The sequence below is a fragment of the Balaenoptera physalus genome (assembly GCF_965194825.1).
Source record: "Balaenoptera physalus genome assembly, chromosome: 3".
Classification (NCBI taxonomy): Eukaryota; Metazoa; Chordata; class Mammalia; order Artiodactyla; family Balaenopteridae; genus Balaenoptera; species Balaenoptera physalus.
This window is the reverse complement of record NC_138890.1, coordinates 103,540,782-103,558,832: the sequence shown is the minus strand read 5'-3', so window position 1 is coordinate 103,558,832 and position 18,051 is coordinate 103,540,782. Positions and strand designations below refer to the sequence as shown.

Here is an 18,051-nt window from a genome sequence, read left to right as displayed (position 1 = left end):
GTACCATGCAGTTTTGATGACTGTAGCTTTTGTAGAATAATCTGAAGTCAGGGAGTCTGATTCCTCAAACTTCGTTTTTCTTTCTGAAGATTGTTTTGGCTATTCAGGGTCTTTTGTGTTTTCATACAAATTTAAAAAATTTTTGTTGTAGTTAACAGAATCATAATTTGAGTTTTCTAAATTCATGCTCTTGCTGGTTTACATCCAGCAACCCCAGCATTGTGGGTCACTTCATGAGAGCCCTTACTCTGGATTTGCCTTACAGAGATTGCAGGGTAATTTGTGAGGCTCAACCCCTAGAAATCTGATTGTGGCAGAGAAGAGGGGGAGAGGCTCCCAACAACCATCACTCAGATCTTTACTGACCAAGTTCCTATTTGCAGGGCCCAAGGAGTAATCCCAACCAGCACATTTTCTCATCTGCAGAACCAAGTTGGAGAGGCAGTCTGACCAGGGAGCTCAGCAGGGCTCAGGTCTGCCTACTTTAGGTTTTCAAACAAGGAGTTCTGCCAGGGCCTGTGGGCAGAACAGGCTCCAGGGCTGGTGAAAGAGCTGAGTCATAGCTCCACCTTTTGTGAATCTTGGCTCCTCCCCCATCACCAGAAAATTTGGGAGTTGCCTGAGGTGGGCAGAAGCCATCTAGAGTCATAGCTTCACACACAGCAGAACATGATCCCAGCCCCATCTGACAGAAGGCTGGCGAGAACACCTGGAAGCTGTATAGCTGAATAACTACAAAGCTAAGAGGCAGGCACACAGCTGATTGCCCCCAGAGTAAAGTCCATGGCTCTGTTTGGGCAGGAATTAGGGGCATGGGTCAGCTTGAGGCCTTGGAGCTCTATCTCTTACTGTGTTTGGGCAGGGATACTAATTTGTAGCCACCCTTATTGCTGAATAGAACTTTTAGCCCTCCTGACTAGGGAACCTTACCAGAGCACATGAGAAGCTGCATATCCCATCCAACAGCCCTGCATACAGTGGTCTTGAACAAAGATCACAGCCCGTGGCTTTTCCTGTCTGCAGAGTAAAACCAGTGGCCTCACCTGACCAGGATATTCAATGTATACTCTTGCTTGATTCAGGTCCCCAAACAATGATCCACGTAGACCCTCTACTGCTGCCCTGCCAGGTCAGGGAAGCTAATTCATAGCTTCACTTACTGCTACATATCACACCCAGTCTTGAAAGTCTAGCAAGCCTTACCAGAGAATCCAGGCAACTGTGAACCCTATCCTACAGACTCAGTTGAGCAGAGAACCAAGCCAGTGACACAGTCTCCCCCCCCACCTTCCAGCTGACCTCAGAGCTCAAACAGTTGCCTTGTCCCAATATAGACCCTAATAGCTGGCCCAGCCTTCTCAAGGATGTTACCAACAGACACATCCAGAAATCCAAACTGAGCTAACTAACTAGTGAAGAACTGTCTCTACAAAGTGAATCTACAAAATCTGGAAAGGGAGACCACTTATTAATATGTGCAGATACCAACATAAGGAATTAGGATCATGAAAAATCAGGTAAATATGATACAACCAAAGGAAACTAATAAAGGTCTAATAACTAATTCTAAAGAAATGTATATCTATAAGCTGTAAGAGAAAATTTCAGAATAATCCTCTTAAAGAAATTTAGTGAACTACAAGAACATATAGACAAACAAAATTAAGAATGCATGAACAAAATTAAAAATGCAAGAAAGAAAGAGAGATCATTAAAAAAAAAACCCCTAGAATTCTAGAGCTGAAAATACAATAATTGAGTGGAAGAATTCAATAGGGAGCTTCAAAAGCAGATTCTTTGAAAGCAAAAGAATCAGTGATCTGGAAGATAGGACATTTGAAATTATCCAGTCAGTGGGCCAAAGAAAGAAAAAGACTGAAGAAAGATTATGGGACCTATAGTACACACAATAAAACAAACAATATTCATTCACATTATGAGAATTCCATAAGGAAAGGAGAAAGGGACAGAAATTATATTAAAAGCAATAATGGCTTAAAACTTCCCAAATCCAGGGAGAGAAATAGACATCTAAATCCAAGAGGCCCAAAAGACCCCAAATAGGGCTACACCAAAGTGTCAAAAGTAAAAGACAAAGAATATTAAAAGCAGTAAGAGAAAAGAGAGAAGTTACATACAAGTGAACTCCCTAAGAGTATCAGAGGATTTCACAACAGAAACTTTTCAGGCCAGAAGAGAATGCAATGACATATTCGAAATATTGAAGGAAAATATCTGTGAACCAAGAATATTAGATATACGGTAAATAGATATACTGTAACATCAATAACCTGAAATGTTAGGGTGAAGAGAAATAAAAGTATAAGGCTTTGGAATTCTATTGAAGGTTAAGTTGTTACTAGTTTAAAGTAGGGTGTTATAATTTTAAGATATTTTATGTAAGCCTCATGATAACCACAAGGGGAAAACCTGGAGTAATTACACAAAAGAACATGCTAAATATCAAAGCAAAGCATCCTGATACCACAAGACATCAAAGCACAAGAAAAGACAGCAGGGTAAGAAACAAGGAAAAATGGGTCTACAACACACCAGAAAATAAGGCAATAGTAAGTCCTTACTTATCAATAATTACTTTAAATGTAAATGAATTAAATTATCCAATGATATGCTGTCTACAAGAGACTCACTTTAGCTTTAAAGGCACACATAGACTGAAGGGATGGAAAAATATATTTCAAGCAAATGATAACCAAAAAAAATCAGGGATAGCTACACTTATATCAGACAAAAGAGACTTTAAACTAAAAATGATAAAAAGAGACAAAGAATTGTATTACACAATGATAAAGGGGTCAATCCATCAAGAACATATACCTATTGTAAATATTTATGCACCCATTATGGAAGTACCTAAATTCATAAAGCAAAACCTAAGAGAAATAAACAGCAATAGAATAATTGTTGGGGACTTTGATACTTTACTCCGAAAAATGGATAGATTATCCAGACAGAGACTGAACAAGGAAACAACAAAGTTGAACAATATAGACCAAACAGACCTAATAGAGATATATAAAAAATATTCTATCCAACAACAAAATACACATTCTTTTCAAGTGCACATGGAACATTTTCTAGGATAAACCATATGTTGGACACAAACAAGTCTTAGCAAATTCAAGAAGATTTAAATCATACCAAGTATACTCTCTGACCACACTGGTCTGAAACTAGAAATCAATAACAAGAAAAGCTGGAAAATTCCCAAATAGTCATCCCTTGGGATTGGTTCCAGGAGCCTCTGTGGATACCAAAATCTGAGGATGCTCAAATTCTTTATATAAAATAGCATAGTACCATGCTGGCCCTCTGTATCTGCAGATGCAAAACCCACAAATACAGAGGCTGACTGTACATGGAAATTAAACAACACTCTGCTGAAAAACCAATGGCTCAAAGAAGAAATTAAAGGGGAAATTTTTAAAAAGTATCTTGAAACAAACATACCAAAATTTATAAAATGCAGCAAAAACAGTTTCAAGAGAAAAGTTCATAGTGACAGACACCATATTAAGAAACAAGAAAATCTCAACTAAACAACCTAATTCTATGCCTTCAGAAAAAAAAAAAAAAAAAGAATGAACTGAGCATGAAGGTAGCAGGAGGGAAATAATAGAGTTTAAAGCAGAAATAAATAAAATAGAGAACAGGAAAATAATAGAAAAGAAAGATCAACCAAAAGACTTAGTTCTTTGAAAAGATGAACAAAGTTGACAACTCTTTAGCTAGAGTAATGAAGGAAAAAAGAGAAAGGACGCAAATCAACAAAATTATAAATGGAAAAGGAGACATTACAACTAATACCACAGAAATACAAAGACGCATAAGAGACAACTATGAACAACTGTGTATCAACAAACTTGGTAACTTAGAGCAAATGAAAAATTCTTAGAAACACAAAATTCCAAGACTGAATCAGGAAGAAATAAAAAGTCTGAATACACCAATTCTATAAGAAAATTGAATCAGTAATCAAAAACTTCCCAATGATAAAAAGCTCAGAACTGATTGCTTAAGTGGTAAATTTTACCAAGTATTTAAAGAATTAATACCAATCCGCAAAATCTTCCAGAAAGACTGAAGAGGAAGGAACATTTACAAACTCATTTTATGAGGCCAGCATCACCCTGATACCAAAGACAAAGAAACCCAAAATGAAAACACAAAAAACCTACCAGAAAACTATAGCCCAATATCCCTGATAAATATAGATGCAAAATTTTTCAATAAAATATTAGCAAACCAAATTCAGCACATTAAAAGGGTCATTCACCATGATCAAGTTGGATTTATACCTGGGACATAAGGATGGTTCAGCATATACAAATCAGTTTATGTGATACATCACATTAGCAGAATAAAAGAAAAAAAATCATATGATCATCTCAACAAAGGCAGAAAAAGCATTTGACAAAATTCAACATCCATTCATGATTTAAAAAAATAACAACTTGTGTATATAAATAATAAAAACTCTTAACAAATTGTGTATATAAGGAACGTACTCCAAGATAAAAAAGGGCATGTATAAGCCCACAAGTAATATATTCAATTGTAAAAGGTTGAAAGCTTTTCTTCTAAGATCAGAAACAAGACAACCATGCACACTCTCAGAATTCCTGTTCAACATAGTCCTGGAAGTCCTCGCCACGGCAACCGGGCAGGAAAAAGAAATAAAAGGCATCAGAATTTGAAAGGGAGAAGTTAGATTGTCTCTATTTGCAGATGACATAGTTTAATATATAGAAAACCTAAAGACTCCACTACAAAACAGGTCTAATGAATTCAGTAAAGTTGCAGGATACAAAATTAATATAAAAATAGCACCATTTCTATACACTAACAGCAAATTATCTGAAAAATAAAGAATATGATTGCACTTACAGTAACATAAAAAAAAAAACCCAAAAACTTAGGAATAAACTTAACCAAGAGATGAAAGATCTCTAAAAATGACATTAATGAAATAAATTGAAAAATACACAAATAAATGGAAAGGTATCCCATGTGCATGGATTTGAATGTTTATATTGTTACAATGTCCATACTACCAAAAGTCATCTAAAAATTCAATGCAATCCCTATCAATATTTCACTGGCATTTACTACGTTAATAAAAAGAAAAACACTCCTAAAATTTATGTGGAAGCACAAAAGACCCCAAACTGCCAAAGCAATCCTGGGAAAAAAGAACAAAGCAGGAGGCATTAAACTTCCCAAATTTGAGCTATACTATAAAGCAATAGTAATCAAAACAGCATGGAAATGGCATAAAAAAGACAAATAGGTCAATGGGACAGAACTGAGAGCTCAGAAATAAACCCAAGCATATATAGTCAATTAATCTTTGACAAGGGGGACAAGAATATACAGTGGTGAAAAGACAGTCTCTTTAGTAAATGGTGCTGGGAAAATTGGATATTTACATGTAAAAGAATGAAACTAGACTCCTGTTGCTACACTTATATGTATGGCATTTAAAGCACAAGCAATAAAATAAAAAAGAAAAAAAGTGAAACGACATCAAACTGAAAAGGTTCTGCATAGCAAAAGAAACAAAGTAAAAAGACAACTTACAGAATGAGAAAAATGTTTGCAAACCATATATCCAATAAGGGCTTACTATCCAAAATACACAAAGAACTCATACAGCTCTACAGCAGAAAAAAAATATCAATTGAGAAATGGATGAAAGACCTGAATAAAGAAGTTATATGAAAGGCCAACAGGTATATAAAAAGATGCTCAACATCACAAGTCATTTAGGGAAATGCAAATCAAAACCACAATGAGATACCACTTCACACCTGTTAGGATTCTACCTACAACATCTGAACTATGTACTTAGTTCTTCCCTAGAGAAAATGAGTAGTAGCAATGTGTGTTGATTCTAAGCCAATGGAGTTAAGAAGTGAGTGTGCCTTCTCTCTTTTATCTCTTTCTATAACAAATTGGTTAGAGTTATTAGAAATAATACCTCCAAAAGGTGAAAGAAAATAGAATCAATATGAGGAACTCAGGAAATGGAGAATAAGTATGGAAATGTGGTGTGAAAAATTATATATTTTTCTGTTAATTTCTACTGATTTATGTTAAGCCATAGGCACTAGGATTTATTTATTACAGCAGTTAGCATTCTGTTATTATTATTTTTTTTTTTAGAAATTTCATGTAACGTCTGAAACATTTATATTAACATATTTCCATACAAATAACCCAAAGAAAATTTAGTATTAGTTGTTTTTTTTTTTTTTTTGCTCTTTGTTTTTTTATACTGTGGGTTCTTGTTAGTCAGCAGTTTTATACACATCAGTGTATACATGTCAATCCCACTCGCCCAATTCAGCACAGCACCATCCCCACCCCACCGTGGTTTTCCCCCCTTGGTGTCCATACGTTTGTTCTCTATATCTGTGTCTCAACTTCTGCCCTGCAAACTGGTTCATCTGTACCATTTTTCTAGGTTCCACATACATGCGTTAATATACGATATTTGTTTTTCTCTTTCTGACTGACTTCACTCTGTATGACAGTCTCTAGATCCATCCACATCTCAACAAATGACTCAATTTCGTTCCTTTTTATGGCTGAGTAATATTCCATTGTATATATGTACCACAACTTCTTTATCCATTCATCTGTCGATGGGCATTTAGGTTGCTTCCCTGACCTGGCTATTGTAAATAGAGCTGCAATGAACATTGGGGTGCATGTGTCTTTTTGAATTATGGTTTTCTCTGGGTATATGCCCAGTAGTGGGATTGCTGGATCATATGGTAAATCTATTTTTAGTTTTTTAAGGAACCTCCATACTGTTCTCCATAGTGGCTGTATCAATTTACATTCCCACCAACAGTGCAAGAGGGTTCCCTTTTCTCCACAACTTCTCTAGCATTTGTTGTTTGTAGATTTTCTGATGATGCCCATTCTAACTGGTATGAGGTGATACCTCATTGTAGTTTTGATTTGCATTTCTCTAATAATTAGTGATGTTGAGCAGCTATTCCTGTGCTTCTTGGCGATCTGTATGTCTTCGTTGGAGAAATGTCTATGTAGGTCTACTGTGCATTTTTGGATTGGGTTGTTTGTTTCTTTAATATTGAGCTGCATGAGCTGTTTATATATTTTGGAGATTAATCCTTTGTCCGTTGATTCGTTTGCAAACATTTTCTCCCATTCTGAGGGTTGTCCTTTTGTCTTCTTTATGGTTTCCTTTGCTGTACCAAAGTTTTGAAGTTTCATTAGGTTCCATTTGTTTATTTTTCTTTTTATTTCCATTACTCTAGGAGGTGGATCAAAAAAGATCTTGCTGTGATTTATGTTAAAGAGTGTTCTTCCTATGTTTTCCTCTAAGAGTTTTATAGTGTCCGGTCTTAAATTTAGGTCTCAAATCCATTTTGAGCTTATTTTTGTGTATGGTGTTAGGGAGTGTTCTAATTTCATTCTTTTACATGAAGCTGTCCAGTTTTCCCAGCACCACTTATTGAAAAGACTGTCTCTTCTCCATTGTATAACTTTGCCTCCTTTGTCATAGATTAGTTGACCATAGGTGCATGGGTTTATCTCTGGGCTTTCTATCTTCTTCCATTGGTCTATGTTTCTGTTTTTGTGCCAGTACCATATTGTCTTGATTACTGTAGCTTTGTAGTATAGTCTGAAGTCAGGGAGTCTGATTCCTCCAGCTCCGTTTTTTTCCCTCAAGACTTCTTTGGCTATTCGGGGTCTTTTGTGTCTCCATACAAATTTTAAGATGACTTGTTCTAGTTCCATAAAAAATGCCATTGGTAATTTGATAGTGATTGCATTGAATCTGTAGATTGCTTTGGGTAGTGTAGTCCTTTTCACAATATTGATTCTTCCAATCCAAGAACATGGTATATCTCTCCATCTGTTTGTATCATCTTTAATTTTTTCATCAGTGTCTTATAGTTTTCTGCATACAGGTCTTTTTTCTCCCTAGGTAGGTTTATTCCTAGGTATTTTATTCTTTTTGTTGCAGTGGTAAATGGGAGTGTTTCCTTAATTTCACTTTCAGATTTTTCATCACTAGTGTATAGGAATGCAAGAGATTTCTGTGCATTAATTTTGTATCCTGCAACTTTAACAAATTCATTGATTAGTAATTTTATGGTGGCATTTTTAGGATTCTCTATGTATAGTATCATGTCATCTGCAAACAGTGACAGTTTTACTTCTTCTTTTCTGATTTGGATTCCTTTTATTTCTTTTTCTTCTCTGATTGCCATGGCTAGGACTTCCAAAACTATGTTGAAAAATAGCGGTGAGAGTGGACATCCTTGTCTCATTCCTGATCTTAGAGGAAATGCTTTTAGTTTTTCACCATTGAGAATGATGTTTGCTGGGGGTTTGTTGTATATGGCCTTTATTATGTTGAGGTAGGTTCCCTCTATGTCCTCTTTCTGGAGAGTTTTTATTGTAAATGGGTGTTGAATTTTGTCAAAAGCTTTTTCTGCATCTGTTGAGATGATCATATGGTTTTTATTCTTCAATTTGTTAATATGGTGTATCACATTGATTGATTTGCGTATATTGAAGAATCCTTGCACCCCTGGGATAAGTCCCACTTGATCATGGTGTACGATCCTTTTAATGTGTTGTTGGATTCTGTTTGCTGGCATTTTGTTGAGGATTTTTGCATCTATATTCATCAGTGATATTAGTCTGTAATTTTCTTTTTTTGTAATATCTTTGTCTGGTTTTGGTATAAGGGTGATGGTGGCCTCATAGAATGAGTTTGGGAGTGTTCCTTCCTCTGCAGGTTTTTGGAAGAGTTTGAGAAGGATGGGTGTTAGCTCTTCTCTAAATGTTTGATAGAATTCACCTGTGAAGCCATCTGGTCCTGAACTTTTGTTTGTTGGAAGATTTTTAATCACAATTTCAATTTCATCACTTGTGATTGGTCTGTTCATAATTTCTGTTTCTTCCTGGTTCAGTCTTGGAAGGTTATACCTTTCTAAGAATTTGTCCATTTCCTCCAGGTTGTCCATTTTATTGGCATAGAGTTGCTTGTAGTAGTCTCTTAGGATGCTTTGTATTTCTGCAGTGTCTGTTGTACCTTCTCATTTTTCATTTCTAATTTTATTGACTTGAGTCCTCTCCCTCTTTTTCTTGATGAGTCTGGTTAATGGCTTATCAATTTTATTTATATTCTCAAAGAACCAGGTTTTAGTTTTATTGATCTTTGCTATTGTTTTCCTTGTTTGTATTTCATTTATTTCTGCTCTGATCTTTATGATTTCTTTCCTTCTGCTAACTTTGGGTTTTGTTTGTTCTTCTTTCTCTAGTTCCTTTAGGTGTAAGGTTAGATTGTTTATTTGAGATTTTTCTTGTTTCTTGAGGTAGGCTTGTATAGCTATAAACTTCTCTCTTAGAAGTGCTTTTGCTGCATCCCATAGGTTTTGGATTGTCGTGTTTTCATTTGTCTCTAGGTATTTTTTGATTTCCTCTTTGATTTCTTCAGTGATCTCTTGGTTATTTAGTAAAGTATTGTTTAGCCTCCATGTGTTTGTGTTTTTTACGTTTTTTCCCCTGTAATTCATTTCTAATCTCATAGTGTTGTGGTCAGAAAAGATGCTTGATATGATTTCAATTTTCTTAAATTTACTGAGGCTTGATTTGTGACCCAAGATGTGATCTATCCTGGAGAATGTTCCGTGCGCACTTGAGAAGAAAGTGTAATCTGCTGTTTTTGGATGGAATGTCCTATAAATTAAATCTATCTGGTCTATTGTGTCATTTAAAGCTTCTGTTTCCTTATTTATTTGCATTTTGGATGATCTGTCCATTGGTGTGAGTGAGGTGTTAAAGTCCCCCACGATTACTGTGTTACTGTCAATTTCCTCTTTTATAGCTGTTAGCATTTGCCTTATGTATTGAGGTGCTCCTATGTTGGGTGCATATATATTTATAATTGTTATATCTTCTTCTTGGATTGATCCCTTGATCATTATGTAGTGTTCTTTCTTGTTTCTTGTAACATTCTTTATTTTAAAGTCTATTTTACCTGATATGAGTATAGCTACTCCAGCTTTCTTTTGATTTCCATTTGCATGGAATATCTTTTTCCATCCCCTCACTTTCAGTCTGAATGTGTCCCTAGGTCTGAAGTGGGTCTCTTGTAGACAGCTTATAGATGGGTCTTGTTTTTGTATCCATTCAGCAAGCCTGTGTCTTTTGGTTGGAGCATTTAATCCCTTCATGTTTAAGGTAATTATCAATATGTATGTTCCTATTCCCATTTTCTTAATTGTTTTTGGTTTGTTTTTGTAGGTCCTGTTCTTCTCTTGTGTTTCCCACTTAGAGAAGTTGCTTTCACATTTGTTGTAGAGCTGGTTTGGTGGTGCTGAATTCTCTTAGCTTTTGCTTGTCTGTAAAGCTTTTGATTTCTCCACTGAATCTGAACGAGATCCTTGCAAGGTACAGTAATCTTGTTTGTAGGTTCTTCCCTTTCATCACTTTAAGTATATCATGCCACTCCCTTCTGGGCTTGTAGAGTTTCTGCTGAGAAATCAGCTGTTAACCTTATGGGGGTTCCCTTGTATGTTATTTTCCATTTTTCCCTTGCTGCTTTCAATAATTTTTGTCTTATTTTTTGCCAATTTGATTACTATGTGTCTCAACGTGTTTCTCCTTGGGTTTATCCTGTATGGGACTTGCTGTGCTTCCTGGACTTGGGTGGCTATTTCCTTTCCCATGTTAGGGAAGTTTTTGACTATAAGCTCTTCAAATATTTTCTCTGGTCCTTTCTCTCTCTCTTCTCCTTCTGGGACCCCTATAATGCGAATGTTGTTGTATTTAATGTTGTCCCAGAGGTCTCTTAGGCTGTCTTCATTTCTTTTCATTCTTCTTTCTTTATTCTCTTCCTCAGCAGTGAATTCCACCATTCTGTCTTCCAGGTCACTCATCCGTTCTTCTGCCTCAGTTATTCTGCTATTGATTCCTTCTAGTGTAGTTTTCATTTCAGTTATTTTATTGTTCATCTCTGTTTTTTCTTTAATTCTTCTAGGTCTTTGTTAAACATTTCTTGCATCGTCTCGATCTTTGCCTCCATCCTTTTCCCGAGGCCCTGGATTATCTTCCCTATCATTATTCTGAATTCTTTTTCTGGAAGGTTGCCTATCTCCACTTCATTTAGTTGTTTTTCTGGGGTTTTATCATCTTGTTCCTTCATCTGGTACATAGCCCTCTGCCTTTTCATCTTGTCTATCTTTCTGTGAATGTGGTTTTTGTTCCCCAGGCTGCAGGATTGTAGTTCTTCTTGCTTCTGCTGTCTGCCCTCCTTATTATTATTATTGAAAGTGGTACCTTAACTTGGAACAAAAACCTAAAATATGTTGCATTGGTTTAGCAGTCAGGTGATGATAGGTGACATGGAAATTAATGTCAGAAGGAAGGCTTTCCTCTGAATCCTCACATGAGAATTATTGAAGAAAAAATAAATTTCTATTGTGCTAAGCTATAGGGGTTTCAGGGTTTATCTATTATAGCAACACTCATTACCTTAAGTAATACATGTGACTAAGTAAATGAAGTAATGAACAGATAAAGGAGTACATTTCTGAGTTTTATATTACTCACTTATAAAAATAAATAGAAATCACTCTATGAATAGGCAACAGTGGGTGTGTGTCCTTGGTACAGCTTCCAGAAATGCCAGCTGGGCCAACATTGAAATCGTGAAGAAAGTATGATCATACCAGCAAACTTTGTCAAAAAATATTGAATAGAGGTAATTATAACCACAAATAGAAGTTACCATGACCCTTCATGTGGAGTTCATTATGAGTTGTAAACACTACATTATTACAGATCATCTCTGGATCATCTGAACATTACATAACCCTTGGGCAGTGAAAAAAAAATATTGTATGAAAACTCCAGAGGCAAAAAACTCCTAAGGCAAAGTAATCTATCTGTAACCACGGCTGCAGTGGTGTCCTTCTTTCTTCCATCAGGAATTTTAGGATTGGAGAAGAAGGTTGGTTTCAGTACTCATTTGTATTCTATGTTCAGAGACTGGAGAAGATGTGTTGGAAAAAGTAAAAATCTGGATAGAGAAGAAACAAGCATTCCTTGGGAAGCACTTTTACCTATAACTTAAGAGAGAAACTGTTTTCAACTGTCTACATTTCTGCTCCAAAATTACATGAAAATATAATGGGATTTTTTTCCAGTTCATTTGGCCTACTACTTTCTTCTGAGATAAATGATAGTAATAGAGGGAGTGTCATCTTGAGTTGTTTCTCCCTTCTCAAAATCCAAAATCAAGCCATATACCTTATAGTTATAACATTTTTTAAAAAAAGCGTTTGGGGTTCTGGTTCAAGATGGTGATGCAGGAGGATCCAGAACTCACCTCCTTCCATAGACACACAAATCTATAGCTATGTATGGAACAATTTCCTGTGAAATAAACCCCAAAACTAGCTGAGCAACTCCTACACATTAGGCAAATAAGAAAAAAAACCCACATTGAAACAGATAGGAGAGAGGTTGAGACACAATCTCACCATAAACTTTACCACTGTTATGGCAACCCATAATTTCACCATAAACCTTACCACTGTTATGGCAGCCCATAATCTCACCATAAACCTTACCACTGTTATGGCAACCCATAATCAAGAGGGAACCCCTCATAATTCTGAGCTTCTCCCTGAGGAGTGAAGGGTTTGAATCCCACATCTGGCACCCCACCTTTTAAGACTTACATCTGAGAGATGAGCCCCCAAAACATTTACCTTTGAAAGCCAGTGGGGCTTGGGTCCATAAGACCCACAAGGCTCTAGTGAACTGAGCAACAGTTCTTAAAGGGCTTGCATGGAATCACCATTGCTATGAAGCCGCAGAGGCAGCTGACTGAAATGACTCCTTCCATGAAAAAGACCCATTGAAGCTATCTTAAAAGCTTCAGGCTGAGAGGCAGGCATCTAATTTTACACATATCAAGGGCCCATTGAAATACTCTCTGAAGAATGCAGAGATTGGCAGAAGGCATTTTTATACTCTCCCTCTGCCTCACTCCAAGTCACTGCTACCTCACAGAAAGGAGCTTCTGAACCTGTCTGGTGTCCTGGGTTTTGTGGCTGCTACCCAGAAGACTCCCCTTGATCACGTGGCTCTGGTGGACAGCTGGGCTTACATTCCCGAGTCTCATAGATCAGTAACAAATGGAGGACACAGTGCAGAGACACAGACAGAAACACCCAGTCTTCCCAAGAAAGAGGCCTATTAGCTTAATAGCTGTGACCTGAAGACAGGCTTCTAATTAAACATCTGGGAGTCAACTACAGTCCTCTTCAGAGACCAAGGAGGCCAGTGGGTACCATCTTCCCAATCCCCCTTTGCCTCTCCTCAGGTTACCAGTATCTGTCTTTGAGAAAGGATATGTGGTATTCCAGCTTTTGTGAATGCTGCCCAGAGGAGACATCCCTTGATAGTCTGGCTCTGGTGGCCAGTGGGGCTTGTGTTCACAGGTTCAAAAGGATAGTAGTAAACAAGCCATTCTTAACTGGCTATCACTCCAGGGCTCAGTGAAGAGGGATAAACAGAAATACTCATCTCCCAGTCTTCCCCTGAAAGGAGTATATTTGCATATCTTAGAAGCTGCTGCCTGGGAGTCTGATTTCCAATTAGCTTGAATTTAGGTGCTTATTGAGATCTTCCATTTACTACAAGGAGCCACTAAGAAAAAAGTAGGGTGCTAGGACAGTAATAAAGGTTTGAGAGACAACCAAGAACTAGGGCAGGGTTGTATAATAAAGTTCATCTCCTACATGAGGCTACGCCTGCAAGACTGGGAGAGGTGGGTATTTTATGTAATTTATAGAAACCAACACAAAGAGTGAAGAAACTGAGGAATATATGTTCCAAGCTAAAGAAAATGATAAAACCTCAGAAAAAAGCTTTAATGAAATGGAGATGAGTGATTTACCTGATAAAGAGTTCAAAATAAGGGTTGTAAAGAATACTCTGAGGTCAAGAGAACAATGTATGAACAAAGTGAGAATTTTAACAAGATAGAAAATATAAGAAAGTACCAAACAGAAATCACAGAGCTAAAGAACACAATAACTGAACTGAAAAATACAATAGAGGGGGTTCATCAGGAGGCTAGATGAAGCAGAAGAAAATATCAGTGAACTCAAAGGCAGGACAGAGGAACTCATCCAGTCAGAGTATGAAAAAGAAAAATGAATGAAAAAGACTGAAGATAGCTTCAGGGACTTATGCAACAACATCAGATGGAATGATACATTTACACAGAAGGAGGTGAGAGAAAGGGACAGAAAACTTATTTGACTAAATAATGGCTGGAAACTTCCCTAACTTGGGGAGGGAAACAGACATCTAGATCCAGAAAGCCAATGAAGTTCCAAATAAAAAGAACTCAAAGAAACCCACACCAAAACACATTATGAATAAATTGTGAAAAGTTAACAACTAGGAATCTTAAAAGCAGCAGGAGAAAATCAACTTATTACATACAAAGGAAGCACCACAAAGCTATCAGCAGACTTTTCAGCAGGAACTTTGCAGATGAGAAGAGAGTGACATGACATATTCAAAGTGCTGAAAGAAAAAACTTCCAACAAAGAATACTCTACCCAGCAAAATTGTTTTTAGAATTGAAGAAAAGATAAGGAGTTTTCAGACAAGCAAAAGCTAAAGGAGTTCCTCACCACTAGACTGACCTTACAAGAAATAATAAAGCAACTTCTCTAAGGTGAAATGAAAGGGTGCTGATTAGTAATAGGTATAAATCTCACTGGTAAAAGTAAATATATGGTAAAATTTAACATAATCTGATGTAAAGCTCGTGGGTTAATCACTTATAAAGCTAGTGTTAAGGTTACAAGGCAAAAGTAGTAAAAATAACCAAACTACAATTATTTGTTAATGTGTATACAAGATAAAAAGATGTAAATTATAACATCAAAAACATAAAACTTGGTGGGGGAGTAAAAATGTAGAGCTTTAGAATGCATTTAAACCTAAGTTGTTATAAACAATCTATTTTAAGTTATTTTATGTAAGTTTCAGGGTAACCACAAATAAAAACCTACACAGGCATACCTCAGAGATATTCAAGATCACCACAATAAAGCTAGTCACAAGAATTTTTTGGCTTCCCAGTGTGTATTAAAGTTATATTTATACTATACTGTGTTCTATTAAGTGTGCAATAGCAGTATGTTTAAAAAAAATTTTATATACCTTAATTAAAAATACAAAACAAAAAGTATTACAATAGTGACATCATAGATCAAAGATCACCATAAAAATATAATAATAATGAAGAAGTTTGAAATATTGCAAGAATTGCCAAAATGTGGCACAGAAATATGAAGTGAGCAAATGCTGCTTGAAAAATGGTACCAATAGACTTGCCAGATGCAGGGTTGCCACAAACTTTTATTGCTTGTAAAAAAGCAGTATCTGTTAAGTACAATAAAGTGCAATAGAATGAGGTATGCCTATATTATATACACAAAAGACAAAGAGGAAGAAATCTAAACATACCACTACAGAAAATCATCAAATCAAAAGGCAGAAAGCAGAAGAAACAAAAAAGGGACTACAAAACAGCCAGAAAACAACTAACACAATGGTAGTAAGTCCATACCTACAACAATTACTTTAAGTGTAAGTGGACTAAATTCTCCAATCAAAAGACAGAGAGTGGCTGAATAGACAGAAAAACAAGACTCATCTATATGCTGCCTACAAGAGATTCACTTCAGGTATAAGGCCACACACAGACTGAAAGTGAAGGAATGGCAAAAAATATTCCATAAAAATGGAAACCAAAAGAAAGCTAGGGTAGCCATACTTATATTAGGCAAAATAGACTTAAAGACTGTAATAAGAGACCAAGAAGGTCATTATAATAATGATAAACCAGTCAATCCAACAAGAGGATATAACATTTGTAGGTATTTAAGCATCTAAATATATAAAGCAAATATTAACAGACCTAAAGGTAGAAATAGACAGCAATCTAATAATAACAGGAATATCCCACTTTAATACCCCATTTACATCAATGGATAGATCATCCAGACAGAAAGCCCAGAAATAAACCCACCCAAATATGGTCAAAAATTATACAAAAATTAACTCAAAATGGATTAAAGACTTGAGTGTAAAGACCTGAAACTATAAAACTGTCAGAAATAAAACATAGTCAGTCAGTAAGCTACTTGACATCAGTCATGGTGATGATTTTTGGCACTGACTTCAGAAGCAAAGGCAACAAAAACAATAATTAACAAGTGGGACTATAGCAAACTAAAAATCTTCTGTACAGCAAAGGAAACCATCAACAGAATGAAAAGGCAATGTATAGAATGGAAGAAAATATTTGCAAATCATATATATAAGGGGTTAATATCCAAAATAGATAAAGAACTCATACAATTCTATAGCAAAAAACAAACAATCCAAATAAAAACTGGACAGAGGATCTGAATAAATATTTTTCCAAAGACAGACAGATGGCCAACAAGTATATATGAAAAGATGCTCAACATCATTAATCATAAGGGAAATGCAAATCAAAACCACAATGAGATATCACCTCATACCTGTTGGAAGGACTATTATCAAAAGGACAAGAAATAAATGCTGGTCAGTATGTGGTGAAAACAAATACTTGTGCCCTGTTTGTGGGAATATAAATTGGTGCAGTTACTATGGAGAACAGTATAGAGGTTTCTCAAAAAATTTAAAATAGAACTAACATATGATCCAACAGTTTCACTGCTGGGTATTTATCTGAGAAAACAAACACACTACCTTGATATCTGCACCCACATGTTCATTGCAGCAGTGCTTACAGTATCTAAGACATGGAAGCAACCTAAGTGTCCATTGACGGATGAATGAATAAAGAAAATGTGGTATATAATGTGAAACTGATATGTAATGGAATATTATTCAGCCATACCAATGAAGAAAATCCTGCCATTTGCTATAACATGGGTGGACCTTGAGGGCATTATGCCAACTGAAATAGATCAGACTGAGAAAGCCAAATACCATATGATCTCATTGTAATGGAGTCTTAGAAAAAAGAAAAGAAAAGAAAACAAACACAAATGCATAGACACAAGGAACAGATTGGTACTTGCCCAGAGGTAGGGTGTAGGTTGACAAAAAGGCTGAAGGGAGTCAAAAGGTACAAACTTCCAGTTATAAAATAAATAAGTCACAGGATGTAATGTACAGCAAGGTGACTATAGCTCATCATACTGTATTGTATATTTGAAAGTTGCTAAGAGAATAAATCTTAAAAGTTCTCATCACAAGAGAAAAATTGTATCTGTATGGTTATAGATGTTACCTAGACTTATCGTGGTGATGATTTTGCAATATATGCAAATATTGAATCACTATTTGTACACCTGAGATTTATACAATATTATATGTCAATTATACCTCAATAAAAATAAGAAGTGGTCATATACAATATCTTATGAGATTTATTTTGGCCTTCATAAATGAAGCAAGTATGTTGAGGTGTTTACAAAACAAATGTAAGCCTCTTTAAACAATGCTGTGTATATCTAGATTGTATGTATATGTATGTGTAGGGGGTTGTATCATTTGTTTGACTTAGATACTTATAAACATCTTAGAAAGCTATCATGACCATATAAATCTCAGAATGTATATTCTTATTAAAACCTTATGTGTTAAACACACCAGTGTTCTTGGACAAATTATATTTCTTCCATTATCTCAAAAGTGATTGATCACCAGATACTGAAAATCCATCAGAACTTTTGAGTAACACATGATAATATTCAAAGTTCAACATTATGAAAAACATTGCTTAAACATTTAAAGTGAATCTGTATGCAAAAGAGAATTGAGATATATTAGATCAGTATATCAAATTAAGTACATATTCCAATTGAAAGTCCATAGGAAATATTGGACACGTATTTTTATAGAAATCAAACTTATATCACTGATATGATTTAGCATAATTTTAGCAGCTAT

General features: G+C 35.7%; 2 long non-coding RNA genes across 4 annotated transcripts in view; both read right to left on the bottom strand.

The window, feature by feature from the left end:
- LOC309659064 overlaps positions 1 to 18,051 on the bottom strand; it is a 1,106,759-nt gene that overhangs the window by 168,160 nt on the left and 920,548 nt on the right. The gene's annotated exons all lie outside the window — the stretch shown is intronic.
- The window catches only part of LOC309659008, a 637,438-nt gene that overhangs the window by 54,041 nt on the left and 565,346 nt on the right, over positions 1 to 18,051 (bottom strand). The window lies entirely within an intron of this gene.